Source organism: Portunus trituberculatus, chromosome 14, assembly GCF_017591435.1.
Source record: "Portunus trituberculatus isolate SZX2019 chromosome 14, ASM1759143v1, whole genome shotgun sequence".
NCBI lineage: Eukaryota > Metazoa > Arthropoda > Malacostraca > Decapoda > Portunidae > Portunus > Portunus trituberculatus.
The window spans coordinates 5,409,381-5,419,183 of NC_059268.1; the positions used below are offsets into that span (position 1 = coordinate 5,409,381).

Genomic DNA, 9,803 nt, shown 5'->3' on the forward strand with positions numbered 1-9,803 from the left:
TTTGCAACATTTCAAGTCGTAAAAAGAGAAAGAACAAGAGCAGGTAAGGATGTCTAAAGTTTACCATTAATGTGAAGAAAGAGTGTAGATACTGGATTACTCTTGTATTACTGAGCTAGACTTGCAACACTCCTCAATCCTTACATTGCTGGCGGCGGCATCCACAGCGCCGTGTGACAGTGTCTGTGCCCCAGGATGTCACCGTCACCTCAGAATATAAGAAACCATAGGAAATTGAAGCCCGTCACTGTGCTGTTGTTCTCCTCGCTCAGGAGGTACACACAGGTTAATTAAGCTGAACACTGTGTTCCGGTAAAGTACAGAGTTTGAAATCATGCCAACGTGGATTGCCCTGTGCGACACCAAACTCCTGCAGTGAGGAAGCATGGTGTGCAGTGCAGAGATGAGACACGCGCCTTGAGGAAGCCACGCTGGGGCAGTTGTAAATGAGTATTGACATGAGATGGAGGGCTCTGCTGATCGACAGTTATAATTAGAGTACACAATCTCTCTCTCTCTCTCTCTCTCTCTCTCTCTCTCTCTCTCTCTCTCTCTCTCTCTCTCTCTCTCTCTATATATATATATATATATATATATATATATATATATATATATATATATATATATATATATATATATATATATATATATATATATATATATATATATATATATATATATATATATATATATATATATATATATATATATATATATATATATATATATATATATATATATATATATATATATGCTGGTTTTATGGCATACAAATGCTATTAAGTTTTTTGTTACTAATGATTAATTTTCCTTCTTTTCTTGCCTCCCTCCCCTTTCCTCCTGCTCCTTCCTCCCCACCTCCCGGCCGCGTCGCCCCAGGAGTAATGCTTCATATCATTAATAAAATTTGGAATATCTACTGACTTTCTTAAGAGCATTTCATCTCACCGTAATTACAGCGGCTACGCCCAGGGCTCAGATCAGGTTCTAATTAAAGATCCGACTCCCTCATCGGTGGAAATCTGCCCCTTCCTTTCTTATTCTTTCATTCCTTACCTCCCTTCTTGTCCTTCCTTTCCTCTTTTCCTCTTCCTCTTTCCTGCCCTCCTGCCGTCCTGCCCCTGCGTGAGCCTTCCACCGTGACACCGCCGCGCCGTCTGTGTTCCACCGCCAGCCTCAGGTGACGACGGGTACTGCCTCTCTGCTCATGTCACTCTCGGGGGGCTGCACGAGAGCGAGAGAGAGAGAGAGAGAGAGAGAGAGAGAGAGAGAGAGAGAGAGAGAGAGAGAGTTATGTATACAGACTTGAACATTCTCTCTCTCTCTCTCTCTCTCTCTCTCTCTCTCTCTCTCTCTCTCTCTCTCTCTCTCTCTCTCTCTCTCTCTCTCTCTCTCTCTGTTCGTAATTGCACTTTTTCTCCAGCCTGCCACTGATGTCTGAGTGTTTTTCTCATTTCACTTCGCTCTAAATTGACAAGCTGGGCACTATTTATGAGGCTGGAGGAAGGAAACTAGTAGGTATAAAGTATTTTTCTTTGCCGTAATAGAATAATGAATAAAACTGTAGGTGTTTCGTAACGTTCAGGATTTGGGTATGACGAGAGAGAGAGAGAGAGAGAGAGAGAGAGAGAGAGAGATGTATGTGTGTGTGTGTGTGTGTGTGTGTGTGTGTGTGTGTGTGTATTATGTCGAGAGAAAATTCTTGTAACGCCTCCTTTTTTTTTCTTTCAGTATTGTGCTAAGTTTGTTTTGTGCCTTGTAGAACTGTCACGTGTTATCATTATTATTATCACTGTTATTATTATTATTATTATTATTATTATTATTATTATTATTATTATTATTATTATTATTATTATCGTTGATGTGATTAGTAGTAGAGTAGTAGTAGTAGTAGCAGCAGTAGCAGCAGCAGCAGCAGCAGCAGCAGCAGCAGCAGCAGCAGCAGCAGCAGCAGCAGCAGCAGCAGCAGCAGCAGCAGCAGCAGCAGCAGCAGCAGCAGCAGCAGCAGCAGCAGCAGCAGCAGCAGCAGCAGCAGTAGCAGCAGCAGCAGCAGCAGCAGCAGTAGCAGCAGCAGCAGTAGTAGTAGTAGCAGTAGTAGTAGTAGTAGTAGTAGTAGTAGTAGTAGTAGTAGTAGTAGTAGCAACACAGTAGTAGTAGTAGTAGTAGTAGTAGTAGTAGTAGTAGTAGTAGTAGTAGTAGTAGTATTCATTTTGTATTGTAAACTTTCTGCAAAATAGATCTTTGGATGTTTTTTTTTTTTTTAGTAATATACATTATTTTTCTTTTGTTCATTAAAATTGTGATATTTCTGTTTCATGTATTTATTTATTTTTTTATTAATTCATTTACTAACAATCTGGGAGCGTTTAGGGAATATAAACTAATTTAAATACTTCTGTGTGCCCTCGTGTGTACTTTTGGCGTCTACTAATTATAACCACATATTTTATACTTCTTTTTCACATGAGTGTTTTGTTTGTAAACTTTTCTTTCCTGAGTCTCATTGACTTATATTTCTTCAGCTCACTTTTAACCTCTTCTCTTTGACAGTGATAGCTCTTAACGATGAAAAATGCCTATGTGTAGCTTCCGTTTTGCGCTTTTCATCATTGGCGTTATAATGTGACTTTTTGTTGCAGCCACGTGCATATTTTTCCCTTCAGGTTATAAGTAGTAAATTTTATGACACCACCCCCAGCAATAGTAGTTGTAGTAGCTGTATAAAAACCACACAGCTCTAAAGTTCATGGATTATTCGAGATGTAGTTCAAGAGTGTTTTCCCACATATGTATTTTCTCTTCCCTTGTGTGTGTGTGTGTGTGTGTGTGTGTGTGTGTGTGTGTGTGTGTGTGTGTGTGTGTGTGTGTGTGTGTGTGTGTGTGATCCTTCAGGGTGGTCATTTCTCTTCCCCTGTGTACCTTTTTGCCAGACACTTAGCGAAAAGTCTGTGTCAGTAATGGATCAATGTGTCAGGTGGTAAGTGTGTGGCATCGTCCTTCCAACCACTGACGCCTGTCCTAATCTGACTGTAATGACGTCCACTCCTCACCACGCAGGCAATCATTTAGTCAACATGACCTCCTCTACCACCACCACAACCACCACCACCAATACCACAACAAATTCTCTCACCAACATCATCACCACCACTCGTTCATCACTCCTTCAAACAACTCCTTCCCTTCTACCAATATTATCAACCATTAATACCAGCACCACCACCACCCACCCCCAAACATCACCGGTATCATTCTTACCACCACCACCACCACCACCACCACCACCCAGCTGGATCGTGCCGAGATGGTGACGGTGGTAAAGGTGGAGGTGGATGGTGTTAGAGACTTCACGATGCCCTGGTAAAGGTTAAATTATCACACGCCCTAGGAAGCCCCACGCCCCTGGTAGACCCACCACTCCAAACCCGACGTTAGCCCCACGCCCGAAACATCGTGCCATTATGGGCTTTACTCTGCTTGAAAATAATGCCTTCGGAAGCAGGAAATGGCAGCGCAGGACCGTATGATAATCATTTCATAATCTGCGTGAGCCAGGTGAGGTGCTTAGGTCAGGTGCGGTCACGGGAGGTGTAGGGAGCGGCGAGGGCGTCTTTTGGAAGCGAAGAGGCGAGGTAGTGAGAGGAGAAGCTGTCTGCAATATGAAGAACAATGAGGGCAAAATACGTAGCCGAGCGCCGTCTTGAATACTAGCGTGATCCAGTGTGCATGTGCAGAAATACTTGCGCCGGTTCTCAGCCAATGAGGGGGCGGCAAGGCACGAGGCCGACCAATCACCGCGCGGCTGGCGTCCTCAGGTGGAAAGAGATGAACTTTCCCTTTTTAATGTTGCCACCCAAGGAATAATGGATGCGTGGAATCTTTTGAAGAATCTTATATTAATTACCATCGAATATCTTGGCTTGCGCTAAAAAAAATAGCAAAAAGGAGAGAGGAGAGAGAAAGGAAGCGCCATAAAGGAAACGTTGGTGGCGATCAATACGAGGCGGTGGTGGGAGGCGGGTGGTGGCGCGGCGGTGGGTGGATCCATGTGGTGGAGGCGTGCTGGAATGTGACAATACCTGCCATTACCTGCATTCCTCCACTCCGGCCTGCGAGGGAGCGTAGAAAAAAAAGAGAATGAAAACGTGTCACATTTCGAGGAGATAAGTTACAACCTGAACGACGAGACGAGAGGCGAGGATTGGAGAGGAGAGGCTGGTGGTGGTGGTGGTGGTGGTGGTGTAATGAGCCTGAGTAAGGGAGAATGTTAGGTGAAAAAATGGCCATTATAGAGAACACGTGGGTATTCCCTTCAGTTATCATGATGTTACCTGTAGCCACCTGTGATGCCTTTACCTGTAGTCATGACGTAAGCACCTTGTCGCTTCTCAGGTAAATTTTAAAACGCAGGTAAAATTTTCTAAGTAATAAAAGCAAGTGTTTTTTTTTTTCTTGTATTATGGAACACTTGAGTTACCTGGACTGCTAAATTAATATACTCACTTCATTACCTTGCATCCTTCCTTATAAAAATTTATTAATAAAGAAATAAAGTTCTTTCTTCTGTATATTAGTTGAAAAAAAGGTGTAGCAAGTGTCTTCGATATTATACAGACTTGCTTTCTTCCGAATTTTCCGTGTGTGTGTGTGTGTGTGTGTGTGTGTGTGTGTGTGTGTGATCCTCTGGCACTTTAATATTGCTCTCTCTCTCTCTCTCTCTCTCTCTCTCTCTCTCTCTCTCTCTCTCTCTCTCTCTCTCTCTCTCTCTCTCTCTCTCTCTCTCTCTCTCTCTCCCCTCCTTCCTCCGTCCTTCACCATCCTCCTCTGCCTCCCGTCTCGGCGCCAGCTTACCTGCACACGGTTGAGCGAATCTTCCCAGGTGTCGGCATCCACCTGCCTCAGCGGCTGCTACTAATTAGCTTCGACTTTTTGCATTAGAGTAGGTTTCTCTCCGGTTTTTTACATGTGTCTAAGCTATTTTGGTCTTCTTACGCTGGAATCTCAGTTCGTATTTTCCTGTTTTCTTTCTTCCACGTGCTGGTTTAGTTTGATGTGTGTGTGTGTGTGTGTGTGTGTGTGTGTGTGTGTGTGTGTGTGTGTGTGTGTGTGTTTCTTATTCCTTCACGGACGAGTTCCCATGGCAAGGACGAGGAAAAAGAGAAAGAGGAGAAGGAGGAGGTTCAGGAGGAGGCATAACTGTTTAAGCATCGCCTGTCTAGCGGCGTGCAGATCTTGAAGGCCGTCACTCCATTCCCTCGTTTCCACACACCAGATCGTCAGCCAGCCAGGCCCTGAAGTTCTTATTTGCAATGAAGAATGATGTGAGAAAATGAAAAGACGGAATGAAAAGGAAAGAATGACGGGAGGGAGAGGTGAAAAGAGGGAGTAAAGTACCAAGACTAGGGAAAGTTATTTAAATGAGAAGAAGAAAAGCAGAAAGAGAGCAGTGATAAGCAAGACATCAGCCTCTTCCAAAAATTGATGGGAGTTTGAGCGAACGAATGACATGGTGACGATGAGCGGCAGTGAAGTGATTAGTCGGTGGTGCGGCGCGAGACGAGAGAGAGAGAGAGAGAGAGAGAGAGAGAGAGAGCAGTAATATCAGACAAGATGAGTGATACGAAGAGGAAAGGAGACGTAGAAGAAAAGAAGAAAGAAAAAAAGATGCAGAAGTTACCAGTACATATACAACAATGAAGTGAGCAACAGGACGAGGACGAGGAGGACAACAATGACAACAAGAAGAGGAACGAAGAGAAAGAAGAACAAGTTAGGTTGACAGATTGAGGCCTAATTTTACAGCAGAATCGACTGAACCTGACCATAAGCAGCTGTTTCCTCGGTAACCATTGTTTGAGGGGAGTATACGGCGTTCGGCTGCTGCCTAGGCGACGAACCGTAACGAAAGCTGCAGCTACTGTGTCTTCCTCGTCCCATTAAGTTTGACTGCTTCTTTCGCGACAACGCACCAGAAGATATAAGCTGAAGGAAGGAGTTGGGATCTGTTACCGGTAGTGTACTTGAACCATTTTTCTCGACTTTCACCGCTACTCGTCATCTCCTGAGTGGTGTGTCTAGTATATGTGGATGGTTCTATGGGGGTAGGTTTGATGGTTAAGAGTTGCGGTGTGTGTGTTTTTTTTTTTTTTTTTTGAACGATCTTAATCTGATCGTATGCAAGGAGTGGTGAGAAAAGTATATACACACACACACACACACACACACACACACACACACACACACACACACACACACACACACACACACACACACTGTCATATCCTTTCTTTCACACGAGTTATCTCTGCATTCAATTGTTATTATATATACTCAAGTTTGTAGTCTCTCTCTCTCTCTCTCTCTCTCTCTCTCTCTCTCTCTCTCTCTCTCTCTCTCTCTCTCTCTCTCTCTCTCACACACACACACACACACACACACACACACCACTCTTCGTATAGTGACTTTAAGCAGCAAGGAAATGAAACACGGCATCCTCGCCCCGTAGTCTTCATACGTCATGTCTCGCCAAGGGCACGTTACCACTCCACCACACCTCATCGTGCCAATACCAAATGTGAAGTAACAGTGGAAAAGCTTCTGTTTGCCGAGCTCAACCTGATTCCGCCATGACGTTTAAAATGAGAGGTGTTCGAATCCGCGAGATGTTATTTGTAACTTCCGTATAGATTTAGTGGTGTGTGTGATGAGGTTTACAGATCAGTGGCAGTCATTAGCAGGTCTTCCTGTGCCCACTGCTGCACCCCAACACAGCCAGGCGTTTCAATTTGTTCTGTTCTCCCCTTGTACGTACATGTGAAATTCCATATTGTATGTATATAAGAAATGGGTTAAAATATCTTTAATTTATTTTTTGTTCTAAAGAGAAAGACGATACCTATATTTGTTGTGTGTGTGTGTGTTTGTGTGTGTGTGTGTGTGTGTGTGTGTGTGTGTGTGTGTGTGTGTGTGTGTGTGTGTGTGTGTGTTACTTCTCAACCATTCACAGCCAGGCGCATTCTCTCCCCCCATCTTCCTTCCTCAATTCCTCCTCCTCGTCCTCCTCTTCCCTGACGCCTCTACCACTCGTTGCTTCCTTCCTTCCTCTTCTCCCCTCCGTTGGTAATTTTCAACGTCCTGTCCTTTCTGTTCCTCTCGCTCCCTCCGCAGTCCTTCCCCTCGGCCATGGGTGTTCGCGGCCTCAGTATTTAAAATGTGCAGCAGACAAGGTGAGCTGGTCTGAGGAACACGATCTATACTTGATGATAATAAGTGATGTAATGTTAGTGGTGATGCTAAGGATGACACTACGCTCTTTTAATGATGGGGATAATACCCATCTCTCTGTATGTCCTTCCAGCATGCCATGTATATTATGAAGACTGCACCCGATGAACAAACATATGTAGCTTTGCATGTCGTGGTCACTACACCTGTACGGATTCGAGCTCAGGTAGATCTCCCTCACCATAATTAGTTTCAAAGGTAAACACACCTGTACATAAACTCCTTTCAGATGTTCTTTATATGCAGAGCTTTGGGGATGTTTGTATCTGTACGCCTACAGTTATTTAAAATTATCCTAATAAAAACAATTTACAATGTGATCTTAATCTTCACCTAAGTCAAGCCACATTTTATAAGTCTTATCACACGCGGGTCATAACTTACTGTCTTTAACTTGCAGGAACTTCACGTTACAACAGTTACCTTAAAGCGAGACGTATCCTACAACGTCTTAACAACTTCAATCCCGAATGAGTCACAGATCACAATCTTTAGCGACTCAATAACCTGATTGTTACTGGCGAGTCGTTGAGTAACTTGAATGGAAGGCAGCGAGAAGCCTCAGTGAGTCACGAAACTGCAAAATTAAACCTTCACGAGTAACACCTTACAAAAAAACGAAGCGAGTCACACCACAGAACATAAACACCCCTAGTGAGTCAATCAGTCCCACCTTACGCAAGTCCAGAATAATCGTAGGGGAGAGCCAGTCCTCTTGAAAGGTGCAAATTCAAGGGGGCGACGAGAGGTGAGCAGAATAGTGGTCGGGAGGATGAGGATCATATTGAGGACGAGCAGGATTGAGGAATATTAGGCGAGCACGCTATTGGGGAAGGTGGAAGGGGAGGGAGTGGGGCGAGGAGGCGGCGAAATTGAAATGGCCATGATCATCCAGGGTTGTTGTGGTATTAGTGTGGAGAGATTACCATCGTGGGTTACGCAGCGGCGAGGTGAAGGGGGACTGTCACTGGCGATGAGAGGAACGGTAGATAGGTGGGTAGGTAGATTATAGGTCTCTCTCTCTCTCTCTCTCTCTCTCTCTCTCTCTCTCTCTCTCTCTCTCTCTCTGAGCCAAAGACAGACGACTTATGTGAATTGTTGATACCAGTGCAGCGCGACGACTGGCTGACTGATTGACTGATTGATTGACTGACTGACTGACTTAACTCTACGTGGATAACTCTGCACCACTATTACGTGCCTTGTGCCATATCGGTGTGTGTGTGTGTGTGTGTGTGTGTGTGTGTGTGTGTGTGTGTGTGTGTGTGTGTGTGTGTGTGTGTGTCAAGTTTCATTGTTTTAAGCCATTTACAAGCTTTTATAGAAAACATTTTGATGAACCATGCCTTCCAAGTCATCCTGTAACTGTAATATTTGGTTGTGGTCAATAAATAAATCTATCTATCTGTGTGTGTGTGTGTGTGTGTGTGTGTGTGTGTGTGTGTGTGTGTGTGTGTGTGTGTGTGTGTGTGTATGGGCGTGCGTGCCGTGTGATGTGGTTAAAAGAGAGAAACAAATCAAAGGTCAAGCATCGCATATTCCTTTTCCTTCGTATGTCGTAAATAGAAAAGATAAATAAAATATAGAGAAACTCAGGAGCGTCCCCCTTCACCGTCCTCGTCATACTTGGTTACGCGCTTCAGGACTCTTTCATTCTCTTCAACAACCCCGTACAAGAGTTAATATATCCTTCACGCGGCTCCTCCAATGCCTTATCCCTCTTCGCTCCTCCTCTCCTTCTTCTTGAGTTCCGAGAGAGAGAGAGAGAGAGAGAGAGAGAGAGAGAGAGAGAGTTCTGGGGGGACAATTCAAGACACTTCGGTATCACCACTCCCGCCAGATGTCCTCCTCATTATATCCTCATAGTTTAGCTCGATTGTTGTCAGGGAATCACCTCTCTCTCTCTCTCTCTCTCTCTCTCTCTCTCTCTCTCTCTCTCTCTCTCTCTCTCTCAAGTGGCAATGAAGAGTGTTAGATTCATATATATTATCTTTCCCCCTCCTGTGTGTGTGTGTGTGTGTGTGTGTGTGTGTGTGTGTGTGTGTGTGTGTGTTGAGTAGGTTCAACGGCTCTTCCCATACATTGCCAAGAGATCACGCTGTTGGGAACCGGTTGGCAAGATACGTAGTTGCTTTTGAGCGAGAACGGTGGAACCAATAAACTCAATTAGACGTGCAAGAGAAGCGGGACGAGGAGCGGCGGGAGGAGAACGCGTATAGACTGGGGGAGGGTAACTGGTAGGTGGAGGAAGAGGAGAGAGAACGAGGACTGTAACGAGAAGGAGGCCGAGTAGGACGAAGGTAAAGAGGGAATGTATATATCTTGGAATTATCAAGAAGCGGCTTAAAATGACATGAAAAGAAGAGAGAAGAAGGGAAAAAGGGAATCGAGGAATAGGAATGACAAATAAACCATGAAAACAAGTAATATCAAGAAACGAAGATGTGAAGAGGAAATGTGAAGAAGAACAAATCGAGGTCAAGACGAAAAAGGAAAAGAAGAAAAATTATTTAATG

General features: G+C 44.2%; 1 protein-coding gene across 1 annotated transcript in view; it reads left to right on the plus strand.

Moving 5' to 3' along the window:
- The window catches only part of LOC123503737 (forkhead box protein O-like), a 361,702-nt gene that overhangs the window by 281,706 nt on the left and 70,193 nt on the right, over window positions 1-9,803 (plus strand).